The sequence below is a fragment of the Budorcas taxicolor genome, chromosome 13, assembly GCF_023091745.1.
Source record: "Budorcas taxicolor isolate Tak-1 chromosome 13, Takin1.1, whole genome shotgun sequence".
Taxonomy (NCBI): Eukaryota; Metazoa; Chordata; class Mammalia; order Artiodactyla; family Bovidae; genus Budorcas; species Budorcas taxicolor.
In genome coordinates, this window is record NC_068922.1 from 2,843,058 (window position 1) to 2,861,751 (window position 18,694).

Sequence of the window (18,694 nt, forward strand, 5' to 3'; positions counted from 1 at the left end):
AGGGGTATTTCATTGAAAAAAGATAAAGAAAAAAGCCTGTTGGTTGTTTGATTTCTTGACTAGTGAAATAAATCAAATATTAAACAGCAGTCTCAAACTGCAAATTCTTCCTTACCTGTCTCAATAGAGATATCAAATATCAAAAAGCCATTTAGAAGGCTATTTATAGGGTATCACTCTTTTATGTGCCAGTGAATTGCTTCTTCACTAAACTCTAGCTATCTAACAATAAGCTGATGATTATAATTTTAAGGTCATAACTCTTTGCATATAAAACTATACTTACTATCTTTTTACATTCATTATCCAGATTACTTCCAAAGGTAAAACAGTTGTTACTTATACTTAGAAAGAGGTGCACGTTTTTTTTAACCTTTTTACGAAAGACACATAATAATTGAAGTGATCAGATTTCATAGAATAGGAAACTTTCTAAGCTGTAAATAGGGAATTGCATGAAGATTACTTGTATGATTTAATTTGTGATCAAACGTGATATAACTGTAATGGTTTCTTGACTGTAGGTGTATCATCAGTATCATCATTGCCAAACTTTGCATGGCTTGGTAATGATGTGGTTGTACCTGAACCTTCGTGACAAACTGCCAAGCCCAAATGTTCCCTTTAATGAACCTAAATAACACCAGGATGAACAGCAGGAGCGGAAAGAAATCAGAAACTACTTACAAAGCTAATCAGCTGCACCTTGATAATGAAAAGGTTTTCAGTAGAATATGACAAGGGTGGCTAAAAGAACAAAGCGTGACTTCAGACTTCCAGGAATGCAAGAGGAAAAGTCCGTGGAGGAAGCAGCAAGGAGTTCAAAGCCATCTCAGTTAGTGCGAGAGATTTCAAACTGGAAGAAAAAGTCAAAGTCCTCCTAGACCTGTGTTTATAGATCAGTGCTTCTCCAACTACCACAGTGAAAGACAAGTTGTTTTTTTTTCCACCTCAGTCTGTTCCTGGACTTAAGCCTTGGTCTTCACCTTTTCTTTTAAATAAATATTTAAGTCTGGAATACTTTCAGATTAACACAGAAGCTGCAAAAAGAGGTCTCATATATGTCTCATTAGTCCCAATGTTTTTTATTAATCACATTTTTAAATTTAAACTTTCTACTTTATATTGGAGTATAGTTGATTAACAACGTTGTGATGGTTTCAGGTGCATAGCAAAGTGACCCAGCCATGCGTACAGATGTATCCATTCTCCACTGAAACTTCAGGGAAGTTGCTAGTGCCGTTGCTAACATCTTGCAATACTATTAGCACAAACTGTTTACCACAGCTTATGTAGATTTCATTAGATTTTTTTCTTAGTGTTTCAGAGTCCTGTCCAGCCTACCTCACTACCTTTATTTGTCATGTCTCCTTAGACATGAGATAATTCTCAGACTTTCCTTGATGACCTTGACAATTTTAACGAGTACTTGTCAGTTATTGTGCAGAATGTCCCTCAGCTGGGTGTATCTGGTATTTTTCTCATGTTTACATTGAGGTTATTGGTTTACGGAAGGAAGATCACAGAGTAATATACCAATTTCATTACATCATATCCAGGATACACACCATCAGCATGGCTATCGCTGATGGTATTGACCTTGATCACCTGGCCATGGTAATAGTGGCCAAGTTTTCACACTGTAAAGTTTTGCTTCCCTCCTGCTCCCCTCTCACTGCACTCTTTGGAAGCAAGTCACTAAGTGCAGCCCATACTCAAGCGGTGTCCAGTCAAGATCTACCTTCCTGGTGGGGTGTATCTGCATAAAGTACTTGGAATTCTTTTGCATAGGACACTTGCCCACTTTCCCTATTTATTTATTTTTAGTTTTATATCATTTATGTGAATCAGTAGGGATAGAATCATGACTTTGACAGAAAGTGAAGAGGAAGTAAAGAGTTTTTTTGATGAGGGTGAAAGAGGAGCGTGTAAAAGCTGGCTTCAAACTCAACATTTAAAAAACTAAGATATGGCATCTGGTTCCATCACTTCATGGCAAATACATGGGGAAAAAGTGGAAACAGGGACAGATTTTATTTTCTTGGGCTCCAGAATCATGGTGGACAGTGACTGCAGCCATGAAATTAAAAGATGCTTGCTGCTTGGAAGGAAAGCTGTGACAAACCTAGACAGTGTATTAAAAAGCAGAGACATCACTTTGCCAACAAGGGTCTGTATATAGTCAGAGCTATGGTTTTTTCAGCAGTCATATACCAGATGTGAGAATTGGGCCATAAGAAAGGCTGAGCACCAAAGAATTGATGCTTTTGAACTGTGGAGCTGCAGAAGACTCTTTAAGAGTCCCTTGGACTGCAAGGAGATCCAACCAGCCCATCCTAAAGTAAGTCAACCTTGAATACTCATTGGAAAGGCTGTTGTTGAAGATGAAGCTCCAGTACTTTGGCCACCTGATGCGAAGAGCCAACTCATTGAATGACACCCTGATGCTGGGAAAGACTGAAGGCGAAAGGAGAAGGGGGCAGCAGAGGATGAGATCGTGAAATAGCACCACTGACTCAGCGGACATGAATTTGAGCAAACTCTGAGACAGCGAAGGACAGAGAAGCCTGGCATGCTGCAGTCCGTGGGGTCTCAAAGAGCTGGACACAACTTAGCAACTGAATAATACTTTGGGTTATAGTTCGATACAGGCATACTTCATTTTTGTTGTGCTTGGCAGATTTCTTTCCTTTTTTTTTTTTTTTTAGACAAATTGAAGGTTTATGGCAACCCTGCCTCAAGCCAGTCTACTGGCACCATTTTTCCAACAGCATTTTCTCACTTCTTGCCTTTGTGTTACGTTCTGGTAATTCTCGAAATATTTCAAACTCTCCACCAGCAAAAAGGATTATAATTCACTGATAGCTCAGATGATCATTAGCATTTTTCAGCAGTAAAGTATTTTAAAATTAAAATACTTTTAGACACAACTGTGCTTAGACCTCATGCTATTGTACACTCAGTAGGCTACAGTATAGCATAAACACCATTTTTATATGCACTGGGAAATCAACAAATGTGTAGGTCTTGACTTACTGCCGTATTTGCTTAATCGTCGTGGTCTGGAGTTGAACTTGCAATATCTCTGAAGCTTTCCTGTACTTTGTTGTTTTGCTGCTCAGACTGTTTCAGCTTTGGTTATTAAGAGTTCTTTGAGACTGGCTGCTGTGCCCCTATGACAAGGCCCAATCCTTTCATTTTTTGATCACTTGCTGGAACACCCTGAGCTTAGCTTGTATTTTCTCTGCCCCTGCCCTAAAACCGGCCATCTCTCCATGGTGCCCTGGCCCCTTTTAGTGGAGGGTGCTGTTAGAAGCCAGTGTCTGGCTGCTGGGTGTGCACACTGCTACCGGGCTGTCACTGCCTCCAAGCCCCTCCAGTGATGAGGGCCATGAAACTGTCACATGTAAAGTGACCCATGTACACACACACGTCTATAATTCTCCCCGTTCATCTCTATCTGTAGCAAACTTAACACGCACTCGGATGGATGTCTCTGAATCTAATCTAGTACCATGTGGTTCATTCTAGTTTCCCCCCTTATGATTTACTTCTCTGATGCCCCTGGAAGTGTAGACGGTGATGGAGGGTGTGAGGGATTAAAAAGCAGCTTTAAAACACAGTGATACTCTCATTAAACAGACTGCCTTCGGGTGGACACAAATGCGCAAATAGAAAATGAATTTAGAATGTTTAAATACAACTCATCAGTGAAGGTAAGTTAAAAGGTGAAGGTTATTATTTTCTCCCATTCTGAAGGCTGTCTTTTCACCTTGCTTATAGTTTCCTTCATTATGCAAAAGCTTTTAAGTTTAATTATGTCCCATTTGTTTATTTTTGCTTTTATTTCCATTACTCTGGGAGGTGGGTCATAGAGGATCCTGCTGTGATTTATGTCAGAGAGTGTTCTGCCTATGTCTTCCTCTAGGAGTTTTATAGTTTCTGGTCTCGCCTTTAGATCTGTAATCCATTTTGAGTTTGTTTTTGTGTATGGTGTTAGAAAGGGTTCAAGTTTCATTCTTTTACAAGTGGTAGGCCAGTTTCCCCAGCACCACTTGTTAAAGAGATTGTCTTCTCTCCATTGTCTATTTTTGCCTCCTTTGCCAAAGATAAGGTGTCCATAGGTGCATGGATTTATCTCTGGGCTTTCTATTTGTCCAGTCCGGGTTTGATGCGTGAGCCAGGGTGCTCAGGGCTGGTGCACGGGATGACCCTGAGGGATGGGATGGGGAGGGAGGAGGGAGGGGGGTTCAGGATGGGGACACATGTGCACCCGTGGCAGACTCATATCAATGTGTGGCGAAAACCACTACAATATTGTAAAGTAATTAGCCTCCAATTAAAATAAATAAATAAATTTAAAAAGATTTATACCTAGAAAGGCAATAGTGGCAATAAAATGGACTACAGCTGCCAAAAAAAAAAAAAAAAAAAAAGGTGAAGGTTATAGAGTAAAGGAAAGATCAGAGAAAAACAAATGAAAAATCTTGGAAAGTTTTCAGGAAGAGGAGAATTTGTAAGCTAGGTCCAAGAGAGAACAACATGTGTCAACTGTCACTGACTGAGTGACTTACTGAGTGACTGTCACTGAGATGATCAGGATGTGTTACAGTGCCACATATACAAGGCCATCAGGATGCAGTGCGATCACAGAAGAGACACTCCCTGCTCCAACTTGCATCACAGTCTCTTGCCTCTGGAATGTATACACAGGAAACCTCTTGGTTCATCTTCAGCAAATTAATAAATGACTATATTGAGGGCTAGACTTGGAAATTCCCTACCAGGACACAGACATTTAGAAGAATATTTTCTTGTTCTTGTTCTTCTTAAGAAAAGAAGAAGAAGAAGAGGAAGGGGAAGGAGAAGAAGGAGAAGGAGGAGGAGAAGAGGAAGGGGAAGAAGAAGAAGAAGAAGGAGAAGGAGGAGGAGAAGGAGAAGAAGGAGAAAAAGAAGAAGGAGAAGAAGAAGAAGGAGAAGAAGAAAAAGGAGAAGGAGAAGGAGAAGAAGAAGAAGAGGAAGGGGAAGAAGAAGAGGAAGGGGAAGAAGAAGAAGAAGAAGGAGAAGGAGAAGAAGAAGAAGGGGAAGGAGAAGAAGAAGAAGGGGAAGAAGAAGAAGGAGAAGGAGAAGAAGAAGAAGAGGGAGGGGAAGAAGAAGAAGAAGAAGGAGAAGGAGGAGGAGAAGGAGAAGAAGAAGAAGGAGAAGGAGAAGGAGAAGAAGGAGAAGGAGAAGGAGGAGGAGGAGAAGGAGAAGGAGGAGGAGGAGAAGAGGAAGGGGAAGAAGAAGAAGAAGAAGGAGAAGGAGGAGGAGAAGGAGAAGAAGAAGAAGGAGAAGGAGAAGAAGAAGAAGGAGGAGGAGAAGGAGAAGAGGAAGGGGAAGAAGAAGAAGAAGAAGGAGAAGAAGAAGAAGGAGAAGAAGAAAAAGGAGAAGGAGAAGAAGGAGAAGGAGAAGGAGGAGGAGGAGAAGAGGAAGAAGAAGAAGAGCCTTCTCTGTATGATGTGACTCCTTTAAGATCAGAACATTACTGAACACTTCCTTTGAAATTGCTGGGTCCTCAAATCTCACTATTTCCCCACCAATACCCTTACAAGCTAATTAATGATTTGAGTGGGCAGACTTGAAATTAACCCCAGTTCTGGAGAATACTGAAAGAAAATAATGTAACTGACAAAAAGAAGCATCTATCTTATCCATCCATCCAGCCATTCATCCACCTATCCACCCATTCTTCCACCTATCTGGAGAGTGATATCTATAGATAGGTATAATAGATATCTGTAATATCTAAATCCTAACTCTCTGTAAGGATCTTTTTTTAAGTGATTACTGAGGAACTGAACTGAACTGAAAGCAATAACATAATTTGGGATAGATTTTTCTCTCATTACTTGTACTATAAAAATCTTACATTTGAAAAAGTAAAAACCAAACCATGACAAACAACTATTCCACAGATTTTTATCACTCAGTATGTGTAGATTAGATTTCTGTGGGAATTAGAGGGTCGCCATTTCAGCATACAGATTAATCTATGGCCTTAGAATTGGGAAGTCCACTGTTTCTGTGCATTCGTCATTGAATGGTCTAAGTATGTTCATTTTACATGCAAAATTATAGTGTGAATCCAATAAACAGAATTCTATGCATTTGTTAATATGGAAGAAGAAATATTAATATTGCTATGAGCTAAATGCTAATTAAAAGAAAAAAAAAGACTATTCACTGAGTAGACCATTCAGGTATGACCTAAATCAAATCACTTATGATTATACAGTAGAAGGGAGAAATAGATTTAAGGGACTAGATCTGATAGACAGAGTGCCTGAGGACCTGCGACAGAGGTTCATGACATTGTCCAGGACACAGGGATCAAGACTATCCCTGAGAAAAAGAAATGCAAAAAAGCAAACTGGCTGTCTGAGGAGGCCTTACAACAACTGTGAAAAGAAGAGAAGCAAAAAGCAAAGGCGAAAAGGAAAGATATACCCATTTGAATGCAGAGTTGCAAAGAATAGAAATGGAGAGATAAGAAAGCCTTCCTCAGCGTTCAATGCAAAGTAAAAGAGGAGAACAATAGAATAGGAAAGACTAGAGATCTCTTCAAGAAAATTAGAGATACCAGGGGAACATTTCATGCAAAGATGGGCTCAAAAAAGGACAGATATGGTATGGACCTAACAGAAGCAGAAGATATTAAGAGGAGGTGGCAAGAATATACAGATGAACTATACAAAAAAGAGCTTCACGACCCAGATAATCATGATGGTGTGATCACTCACCTAAAGCCAGACACCCTGGAATGTAAAGCCAAGTGGGCCTTAGGAAGCATCACTACGAACAAAGCCAGTGGAGGTGATGGAATGTCAGTTGAGCTATTTCAGATCCTTAAAGATGATGCTGTGAAAGTGCTGCACTCCATATGCCAGCAAATTTGGAAAACTCAGCAGTGGCCATGGACTGGAAAAAGCCAGTTTTCATTCCAATCCTAAAGAAAGGGAATGGCAAAGAATGCTCAAACTACCACACAGTTGTGCTCATCTCACACGCTGGTAAAGTAATGCTCAAAATTCTCCAAGTCAGGTTTCAGCAATATGTGATAAATGAACTTCCAGATGTTCAAGCTGGTGTTAGAAAAGGCAGAGGAACTAGAGATCAAATTGCCAACATTCACTGGAACATCAAAAAAGCAAGAGAGTTCCAGAAAAACATCTATTTCTGCTTTATTGATCATGCCAAAGCCTTTGACTGTGTGGATCACAACAAACTGGGGAAAATTCTGAGAGAGATGGGAATACCTGACCACCTGACCTGCTCTTGAGAAATCTGTATGCAGGTCAGGAAGCAGCAGTTAGAACTGGACATGGAACAACAGACTGGTGCCAAATAGGAAAAGGAGTACGTCAAGGCTGTATATTGTCACCCTGCTTATTTAACTTCTATGCAGAGAACATCATGAGAAATGCTGGACTGGAAGAAACACAAGCTGGAATCAAGATTGCTGGGAGAAATATCAATAACCTCAGATATGCAGATGACACCACCCTTATGGCAGAAAGTGAAGAGGAACTAAAAAGCCTCTTGATGAAAGTGAAAGCAGAGAGCGAAAAAGTTGGCTTAAAGCTCAACATTCAGAAAACGAAGATCATGGCATCTGGTCCCATCACTTCATTGCAAATACATGGGGAAACAGTGGAAACAGTGTCAGACTTTATTTCTTTGGGCTCCAAAATCACTGCAGATGGTGACTGCAGCCATGAAATTAAAAGACGCTTACTCCTTGGAAGGAAAGTTATGACCAACCTAGACAGCATATTCAAAAGCAGAGACATTACTTTGCCAGCAATGGTCCGTCTAGTCAAGGCTGTGGTTTTTCCAGTGGTCAGGTATGCATGTGAGTGTTGGACTGTGAAGAAGGCTGAGTGCAGAAGAATTGGTGCTTTTGAGCTGTGGTGTTGGGGAAGACTCTGGAGAGTCCCTTGGATGTCAGGGAATGTTTAGCAGGAGGATTCCTATGTGCTGTTTCTCCTAAGTCCTCTGTCCCTTATCAGTTCCTGTTCCGAGAACGAGCAGAGCTGCACGCACCTCTCAGGACTGAGGCCATGAGAAACGTTATCTGCTTGGATTCCTTTCAGTAACTCCCTTCAGTGGCCCTTTTCAGCATCAGTGGCCTTGTACGTATTAGATTATCCATATTGTCTCTATTGATAAAGTTTCATCCTGTGTAATAGCTGAGTAATCGTCTTACTAAAGATATATAAGCCTGCGTTTCTGCTAATAAAATACGTTTGCTCCATCAGAGCTTGGGTCCCCGTGTCTCTCTCTCTCTCTCTCTCTCCCCGCCTCTGGCTCTCTCTTTCATTTTCTTACCGTCTACTCCACATCACCAGGTTTCGGTCCATTGAAGGACCCCAACACTGGGACTGCAAGGAGATCCAACCAGTCCATCCTAAAGGAGATCAGTCCTGAAATTCATTGGGAGGACTGATGCTGAAGCTGAAACTCCAATACTTTGGCCACCTGATGCAGAGAGCTGACTCGTTTGAAAAGACCCTGAAGCTGGGAAAGACTGACGGCGGGAGGAGAAGGGGACGACAGAGGATGAGATGGCTGGATGGCACCACTGACTCAATGGACATGAGTCTGGGTGGACTCCGGGAGTTGGTGATGGACAGGGAGGCCTGGAGCGGTGCGGCTCATGGGGTCACAAAGAGTCGGACACGACTGAGCGACTGAACTGAACTGAAGAAATACATATATTTTTAAAACCAAGTAGCGCATATTTATTATCCCTGTTTTGAATCTTAGGCTCAAACCACTTGTCAGCCTTGTGATATTGGGCAAGTTAGTTTACCCTATAACCTTTTAAGTCACAGTTTCTTAATTCATAGAATGGCAAGAATAAATCCTTGCCTCATAGGGTTAATGTGATGATTTAATGAAACAACATGTGTGGAGCAGTTGGCATGATTCCTGGCATATAGTAAGTACTAATAAAGGTAGTTACATCACTGTTTTATGGGTAGAATTTACTTTTAAATTAGGCTGAAAATAATTTAGGGAAAAAAGAAGCTGCAAATAACATATAGACGAAATAAATCTCGGCTTTGTATACTTGGATAAAAAGGATAATTGATGTAGTAGACTTTAAAAAAGCTATCAATTATGAATGTCTTGAATTTAAACTAGATAGCATATTCAAAAGCAGGGACATTACTTTGCCAACAAAGGTCCGTCTAGTCAAGGCTATGGTTTTTCCAGTAGTCATGTATGGATGTGAGAGTTGGACTGTGAAGAAGGCTGAGCACCGAAGAATTGATGCGTTTGAGCTGTGGTGCTGGAGAAGACTCCTGAGAGTCCCTTGGACTGCAAGGAGATCCAACCAGTCCATTCTGAAGGAGATCAGCCCTGGGATTTCTTTGGAAGGAATGATGCTAAAGCTGAAGCTCCAGTACTTTGGCCACCTCATGTGAAGAGCTGACTCATTGGAAAAGACTCTGATGCTGGGAGGGATTGGGGGCAGGAGGAGAAGGGGACGACCGAGGATGAGACGGCTGGACGGCATCACGGACTCGATGGACGTGAGTCTGAGTGAACTCCGGGGGTTGGTGATGGACAGGGAGGCCTGGGGTGCTGCAATTCACGGGGTCGCAAAGAGCCAGACACGACTGAGCGACTGAACTGAACTGAACTGAAGGGTGGTTTGTAGACCAGTGCTTCTCAAAGGTTACGGTGCACTCAAATCACCAAAACCGCTGTTAAAGAACATTATGACTTAGCAGGTGTGAGGAGGGGTCTGAGACTCTGGATCTCAGATGCTGCTGCTGCTGCTAGTCTGTGGTTCCCGCTGTCTGCTTGTAATAGAGAAGAACGAACCTGACTCCTTGTTGGTCTTCTACTTTGAGCCTCTGTGCTCTGTTGCCTGTGCTTAGTCATGCTGGCTCTGCACCTTCTGTAAAAGAATGTTGCCTGTAGCCAGAAATATACAGGACAACCCACTCTGGAGGCTTTGACCTTTAAAAGTATAACACTCTTCTACTTATATAGAGATAAAAAGTTGCAGAACAGAGAATAACATTTGTCTTATGGAGGCTTTTAGGAATATCATGACCTGACCTACCTGGACAAGAAGTTTGCAACAATCGACCACACCCCCTCCCCTTTCAATATACAAGAAGCCTGAACTCTGAGTGGGTAAAATGTTGCTTTGGGACACTAGGTCATCATCTTCTCTGCTTGCTGGCTTTCTGAATAAAGTCATTCTTCTTCTTCCAAACAACTGGTCTCCTGATTTATTGGCCTGTTGTGTGGCAAGCAGAACTGAGTTTGGACTTGGTGACATACACATGGCGTTATGTATTTTCCAGATTCTCCTATAATCAGAGTTACTTTTATAAAAATAAAAGTTAGACTGAGATATGCTTTTCAGTATAATAGGATTCAGCAATATATATATACACTATTAAATATACAATGCATATTTTATTATTATATATAGCATTTAATAATAGCATTTTTATTATTATATATAGCATAGTGTTAAATATATCATATATATTAATACATAAGTAATGTTAGCTATGTACCTATTATGTACATTTTTCGATGTTGTGGTTGGTTATTGCTATAGTTGGTCAATATTTCTGCCTTTCCTATGAAGTGAAGTATTTATGTTTAACCGAAATGAAGACTTTAATAGATCTCAACATTTGAGAACATATTCAATAGTATCATTATCTTACCATAAAATTCCAAGCCTTGGAGTTATTGATACATAAAAGCTGAGTACCACAGAAATGAAGGTGTGGTTGCAAATATTTGGAAAGAAGAAATTTTCATCTATAGTAAAAACAAACAAAACTCCAAGAACTGAAAGCACAGTCTACTTGAGGCATTTTCTTGGATCTCCTTTATAGCATTTGAAAATGTTTACTGATGGTATACTCGAATCCCTCTTAATTTTCTTTCCTTCAGTGAAAACTATTAAATCAGTGTTATCAAGAAGGGGCTAACAAAATGTCAACATTAAAAATAAATTGCTGACTCATCCTCCAATTTTTTTTTTTAAAGAAGGGTATAATAACTTTATTTAATCAGAAAAAAAAATTTAACCTGAGGCAATCTGTGTTTCCATGACATGGGTTTCACTTTAAAGGACTCCTAATTGGCAAAGGGATGATAATGAAATCCAAACATGGAGAATTTTACAACACAGCTTAACCAGGCTTCAAATGGTAAGAACTACTATTTATTACTTTCAGCATCTGATGTTTATGAAAGCAAGATTGTGCAGTTGTGCAGAGATCAATAATACAATAACTGCAAGAGTTCCAGTAAATCTCATGCTGCAGACCAGTCAGGCATTAAAAATCAATGCAACCCAATCTACTTGAGTTTGACACCATGGTTCTCATTGTCTCTCCTCTGTGCCTGGACCAGCTCGCCGTCAGCTCTGGCTGTCAGTGACAGGGGCCATATTTCATGGTCCTTCTTTCTGAGGCTGCTGGCCGGTGATAAGCTATAATGGATCTGTCCCTAAGAACAGCTGTCTCCCCTTGATCCCAGGAAAAGATGAAAAAGTGCCTCTGCTCTCACAAACTATATTAACCCTGACAATAATAAAGTGTGTAATTAACAGCTTTGCCCTAATAAGACCTCACATTTCTTTTCAAAACAATGACTTTTATTCTCCTCAAGAATGTGTTTCATTTTGTCTTTCTGGTAAACACTTCTCAGGAGGTCAATAAGCTAGACAGTCCTCTGAGTCGAGGAAAAAGCCAGGACCTCTTAGAAAATAACTGACTTTCAAACAATCCATCTAAACTTATACCCTCTTTGCAGAGAACCAATTCCCTTTTTTTTCACTAAGGAATATGGCTAGAAACAGCTGGGTACATAATCCCAACAAACAAAGAGATCTAATATACTTTCTTCCTTATGGGAAGAAATGTTGGCTTTTTATTTTTTTAACATCAAAAGAACTCAGATCTTCTAACTTCTTTCAGTTTTCTACACACACTTTTTTTTTGGTAACCACAGAAAGTGAGGCCAATTAGGTGAGTTAGTCGAGAATCACATACTCCTGAAAAATATGAGAATGAGGGCAGGGTATCTCAGAGTGGAGGAGGTGATGAGGGTTTCTAACCATTAAAGCCATTTTAAATAAATTATGCAACAGTCTTAATCATGCAAAATCCAAATAAACAAATTCCTTTACTAAAAATATTATGTTCAACAGAAAATAAAAAAAATTAACAGAATGCATCTAAGGAAGGTTCTTGAATTTTGTAGAGATCAAGATTTCATCATTAGAGTAGTTGGATTTTCTCTGCCTTTGAAAGCGCAGTAAATCTGACACATTTAGTCATCAGTTCATACAAGGATAACCCCCAAAGGTGATTTCCTATTTATTGTTAACTTGGCAAAACAAATGTATAGTTTATAGCCCTAGTTTTTGCTGCTTGCAACATGCAGGGCAGCCAGGCTGAAGTCAACTGAAGTCAGTTTGCCCAGAGTTAATAGTTAGAAGGGTTTTATGTTTGTATTTAAGACAGTTTGAGACTTTGAGTACCATAGTTGAGAACTTTACTGCTATTTGCTAGCCATTTTTTGGTTCTAGTGTCTAGGTAGCAGTTTAGTTTATGGAAGTATCTCTGCTCATTAATTTATGCATTGAATTAAACCAAAAATTATTTCTAGGTACAGGGAGCACTTGGAGATTAATGAGACAATATTCCACAATCTATTTCTTGAGCAAGAGATGTGAGAATTGAGTATTATTTTCTTTAAGTTCTCCATGTTCTATATTCTCATCTTAGCTTGGTTTCCTGACACACAGAGCTGAGACAATGACCAGCATGTGAGCACTTTATTTTGGAAAGTGAGGTGAAGGAATAGCGTGGTGAGTAAACAGGGAAAGGGGTAAGACATGCTTTCAAGCTGGTTGTCTGTGGAGTGTTAGGGCTCAATCCTCAGCAGTAAAAAATTACCAGGTTCAAAAGCAGAGGTAAGTGGTTCAACCGAGTTGGCGGTAGTATGCCTTAGCAATGGCCGGAGGAAGAAAGGTTGACCTAAAAGCTGTGAGATGGGACAAAAGAGGTGTTCAGTACCCTTTTTTAAGAAAAATATTTCACAGTAAAAATTTAAGGACTTCCCTGGCAGTCCAGTGGTTAAGACTCCATGTTGCCACTGAAGGATACACAGGTTTGATCCCTGGTAGGTGAACTAAGATTCTGCATGCCATGTGGCACAGCCAAAAGAGAAAATTAAAAAAATTTGAAAATAAAAGTTTGTAAGTAAATTTCAAATGAAGGTGGAGTCCCCTTCTCACAAACCAATGAGCTTGGATATTGGTATTCTTGACTAATGTGGTATTAACAGACATGCTAGGTAACCACCAAAGATACATGCTCCCTTTCCGCAGGGTGACCTTACTGTTGCAAGGCTGTCCCCAACCAGGGGCCACATTTCCCAGCATCCTTTGCACCTAAATGGACCATCAGACCAACCGTCACCCATGGAACATGAGCAGGTTTTGATGTGTGTCCGTCCAAGCCATATTTACAAACAAATATCTTTTCTTCTCTTTATTTTCTTGTCTGTCAGGTGGACAGAGAAGATCTAACAGGATACTCTCAGAAGTTGCCAGGAGATGCCAGAGCCACATGATGGAACCTACAATGCCCAGTGACCACGTGCTTTGGCAGGCTCTGGACAGAAAGTTGCACATTGTATAAGTTCAGTTCAGTTCAGTCGCTCAGTCGTGTCCGACTCTTTGCGACCCCATGGACTGCAGCACGCCAGGCTTCCCTGTCCATCTCCAACTCCTGGAGCCTACTTAAACTCATGTCCATCGAGTTGGTGATGCCATTCAACCATCTCATCCTTTATTGTCCCCTTTTCCTACTGCTTTTAATCTTTCCCAGCATCAGGGTCTTCTTTTCCAATAAGTCAGTTCTTCACATCAGGTGGCCAAAGTGTTGGAGTTTCAGCTTCAGCATCAGTCCTTCCAATGAATATTCATGACTGATTTCCTTTAGGAAGGACTGGTTAGATCTCCTTGCAGTCCAAGGGACTCTCAAGAGTCTTCTCCAACACCACAGCTCAAAAGCATCAATTCTTTGGTGCTTAGCTTTCTTTATAGTCCAACTCTCACATGCATACATGACTACAAAAACATAGCTTTGACTATACGGACCTTTGTTGGTAATGTCTCTGCTTTTTAATATGTTGTCTAGGTTGGTCATAGCTTTTCTTCCAAGGAGCAAACATCTTTTCATTTCATGGCTGCAGTCACCATCTGCAGTGATTTTAGAGCCCAAGAAAATAAAGTCTGTCACGGTTTCACTGATTCCCCATCTATTTGCCATGAAGTGATGGGACCCAATGCCATGACATTAGTTTTCTGAATGTTGAGTTTTAAGTCAACTTTTTCACGCTCCTCTTTCACTTTCATCAAGAGCTTGCAAAACTGTTAGCTTGCAGACTCTAATTCAGCAGGTCTTATATTGGGCACAAAATCCTGACTTTCGAACAAGCTCTTCGGTAAGGCTGATGGTCTGAAAGACAATTTTAAGTTGCAAAGTCCTAAAGAACAGATCAAGTTCCTTAGATGACTGAGCTGATGAGGTCTGTATATTCTAAGAAAAATGAGATCACCACTATATCGTAGAGAGAGTGTGGGAGACGAGTTCAGCAACCTGGGTTGAATTCAAATTCTGTCATGGGCAATTATGAAGCCTTTGTCAAGCTACTTTACTTTGCTGGGTCTACCATTCCCTTTGTGCTGAGATTCGCCTGGCTCCCTTCCAGCTCAAAAATTCTGTTGCTTTGAAGACTCTCTCCACATTCCAGCTGCTCTCAAGACTTACAGCTAATACAAAGCACCAAGTTTGCAAAGGAATTGCCTTGATTGAAAAATAACCTGACAGATGCTTAATGTCTCGGAGAGAAAATTATGTGTGCTAACAGTGAGTATGTATACTTCCCTACACATTTAAATTCCTAGAATAGGCACTGACCCTCTATTTTAAACAACTCCTAGGTTAGATACATGAGCCCCAAACCGTTTGGTGTCCTGACATGTTCTGTATCAACAATGTCAGACTGTGGTAGGTTGATGCACAATGATGCTAATTCTCCTCTCCTGAATGTACCAAGCCCTTTTCAATGTGACTCGGCAGTTCCTCCCATCAGAAGGTGGCATCTGTTTCTCTGCCTCTTTGCCCACATGACTTGCTTTGGCCAAAAGGGTGCAGAGAAAGTGATGTTATGCCTATGCAAGCCTATATGTGTAGAGGCTGTGCAGCTTTGGACCCTGTCCACTTACCATGAGAACAAGCCTGAGATAGCCGGGAGCATGAGACTTATGGAGCAAAGATGGGTGATCCCAGCTGAGGGCATCCTAGGCCAGCCAGCCTACAGCCCACTCAACTGCATGGGTAAATCCAGATGAGACCGGAAGACCTGCCAGCTGAGCACAGCTCAAACTGCCAACTTGCAGAATTGTGAGGAACAACAAATGCTTGCTGTTCTTAGCTCTTAAAAAAACACATAAAATATAAAATTTACCATTTTAACCATGTTTAAGTGTATAATTCAGTGGTATTAGCTATATTCACATTGTTATGCAACCATCACCACTATGCATTTCCAGAATTTTTTCATCATCCCAAACTGAGACTGTGCCCCTTAAAACATAACTCCTTGCCTGCGTCCCCCCGAGTCTCTGGTAACTTTGAATCTACTTTCTGTCTCCACAAATTCACCTATTCTTTGTCTCTCAAATAACTGGAATCATATAATATTTGTCTGTTTGTGTCCGGCTTATTTCACTTAGCATAATGATTTCAAGGCTCATGTTGTAGCATGTGTCAGAATTTCATTTTTTTAAGGCTGAATAATATTCTATTATACGTATATACCATTTTGCTTATCCATCCACCTATTGATGGATCACCTTTTGGCTTTCAAATAATGCTATTGTGAACGTCAGTGTATAAATATCTGAGTTCCTACTTTGAATATCTTTGAGGGTATATAACAATAAGAATCTATAGTCTTTCCCATTCTATTGTTTTCCTCTATTTCTTTAAATTGATTGCTGAGGAAGGCTTTCTTATCTCTCTTTGCTATTCTTTGGAACTCTGCATTCAGATGGGTATATATTTCCTTTTCTCCTTTGCTTTTAGCTTCTCTTCTTTTCTCAGCTATTTGTAAGGCCTCATCAGACAGCCATTTTGCCTTTTTGCAAATAAAAATTTTCAAGAAAATTAGACATACCAAGGGAACATTTCATGGAAAGATGAGCACAATAAAAGACAGAAATGGCATAGACCTGACAGAAGCAGAAGATATTAAGAAGAGGTGGCAAGAATACACAGAAGAACTGTACAAAAAGGATCTTCGTGACCCAGATAACCATGATGGTGTGATCACTCACCTAGAGCCAGCCAGACATCCTGGAATGCGAAGTCAAGTGGGCCTTAGGAAGCATCACTAAGAACAAAGCTAGTGGAGGTGATGGAATTCCAGTTGAACTATTTCAAATCTTAAAAGATGCTGCTGTGAAAGTGCTGCACTCAATATGCCAGCAAATCTGGAAAACTCAGCAGTGGCCACAGGACTGGAAAAGGTCAGTTTTCATTCCAATGCCAAAGAAACACAATGCCAAAGAATGTTCAAAATATCACATAATTGCACTCATCTCACATGCTAGCAAAGTAATGCTCAAAATTCTCCAAGCCAGGTTTCAATAGTACATGAACTATAAACTTCCAGATGTTGAAGCTAGATTTAGAAAAGGCAGAGGAACCAGAGGTTAAATTCCCAACATCTGCTGGATCATCAAAAAAAATGAGAGTTCCAAAAAAACATCTACTTCTGCTTTATTGACTATCCCAAAGCCTTTCACTGTGTGGACCACAACAAACTGTGGAAAATCCTTAAAGAGATGGGAATGCCAGACCTCCTGACCTGCCTCCTGAGAAATCTGTATGCAGGTCAGGAAGCAACAGTTAGAACTGGACATGGAACAACCAGACTGGCTCCAAATAGGGAAAGGAGTATGTCAAGGATGTATATTGTCACCTTGCTTATTTAACTTATATGCAAAGTACATTATGCGAAATGCTGGGCTGGATGAAGCACAAGATGAAATCAAGATTGCCAGGAGAAATATCAATAACCTCAGATACGCAGATGACACCACCCTTATGGCAGAAAGTGAAGAACTAAAGAGCCTCTTGATGAAAGTGAAAGAGGAGGGTGAAAAAGCTGGCTTAAAACTCAACATTCAGAAAACTAAGATCATGGCTTCTGGTCCCATCACTTCATGGCAAATAGATGGGGAAACAATGGAAACAGTAACAGACTTTAGTTTTCAGTCTCCAGAATCACTGCAGTCATGAAATTAAAATACACTTGCTCCTTGGGAGAAAATCTATGACCAACCTAGACAGCATATTAAAAAGCAGAGACATTACTGTGGTCTGTCTATTCAAAGCTATGGTTTTTCCAGTAGTCATGTATGGATGTGAGAGCTGGACTGTGAAGAAAGCTGAGTGCCGAAGAATTGATGCTTTGGAACTATGGTGTTGGAGAAGACTCTTGAGAATCCCTTGGACTGCAAGGAGATCCAACCAGTCCATTCTGAAGGAAATCAGTGTTGACTATTCATTGGAAGGACTGATGCTGAGACTGAAACTCCAATACTTTGGCCACCTGATGTGAAGAACCAACTCATTGGAGAAGACCCTGATGCTGGGAAAGATTGAAGGTGGTAGAAGAAGGGGATGACAGAGGATGAAATGGTTGGATAGCATCACCAACTAGATGGACATGAGTTTGAGTAGGCTCCGGGAGTTGGTGATGGACAGGGAGGCCTGGGTGCTGCAGTCCATGGAGTCGCAAGGAGTCAGACATGACTGAGTGACTGAAGTGAACTGAACATTGACAATTGCTGTTTCACAGTAGTATAAAGCAATTATCCTTCAATTGAAAATAAATAATAAAAAAAAAAGAATTGCTCTTTCACATGGTAAGTCTAGTTTTAACTTTTGAATAACCCCCAAACTCTTTTCCAGAGCAGCTACCTCATTTTACATTCTCACTAGCAATGTATGATGGTTCCAATTTCTCCACATCCTGGCAAGTTTCTGTATTACTTATTTTTAAAATTTTATAATAGTCATCCTAAAGAATATGAAGTCATATCTCATTGTGATTTAAAAAATTTTTTTCACATGGACATATTTTGAAGTCTTTATTGAACAATATCATTCTGGCTTTTTTTTTTTTTTTTTCTAATGTTTTGGCCTTTTGCCTAGGAGGCGTGTGGAAGCTTAGTTCCCTGACCAGGGATTGAACTTGCACCCTGTACATTGGAAGGCACAGTCTTAACCACTGAACTGCCAGGGAAGTCCCTCACTGTGGTTTTGATTTGCGTTTCCCCAGTGATGACTAATGATGTTGAACAGTTTTTTATGCACTCAGCTGTTTGTATATCTACTTTGGAGAATGTCTATTCAAGTCCTTTTGCCCATTCTTCCTCATTCTTTTTAAAAATTAATTTTATTGGAGTATAGTTGTTTTGCAGTATTGTGTTCATTTCTACTGTAAAGTGAAGTGAATCAGCTATATGTACATACACATATATGTATACATGTGTGTATATATATATACATCCTCTTTTTGGGAT

The 18,694-nt window shown here is 40.3% G+C and overlaps 1 protein-coding gene across 1 annotated transcript in view; it reads right to left on the reverse strand.

Annotated features, from left to right (window-relative positions):
* PAK5 (p21 (RAC1) activated kinase 5) overlaps nt 1–18,694 on the reverse strand; it is a 116,164-nt gene that overhangs the window by 42,729 nt on the left and 54,741 nt on the right. The window lies entirely within an intron of this gene.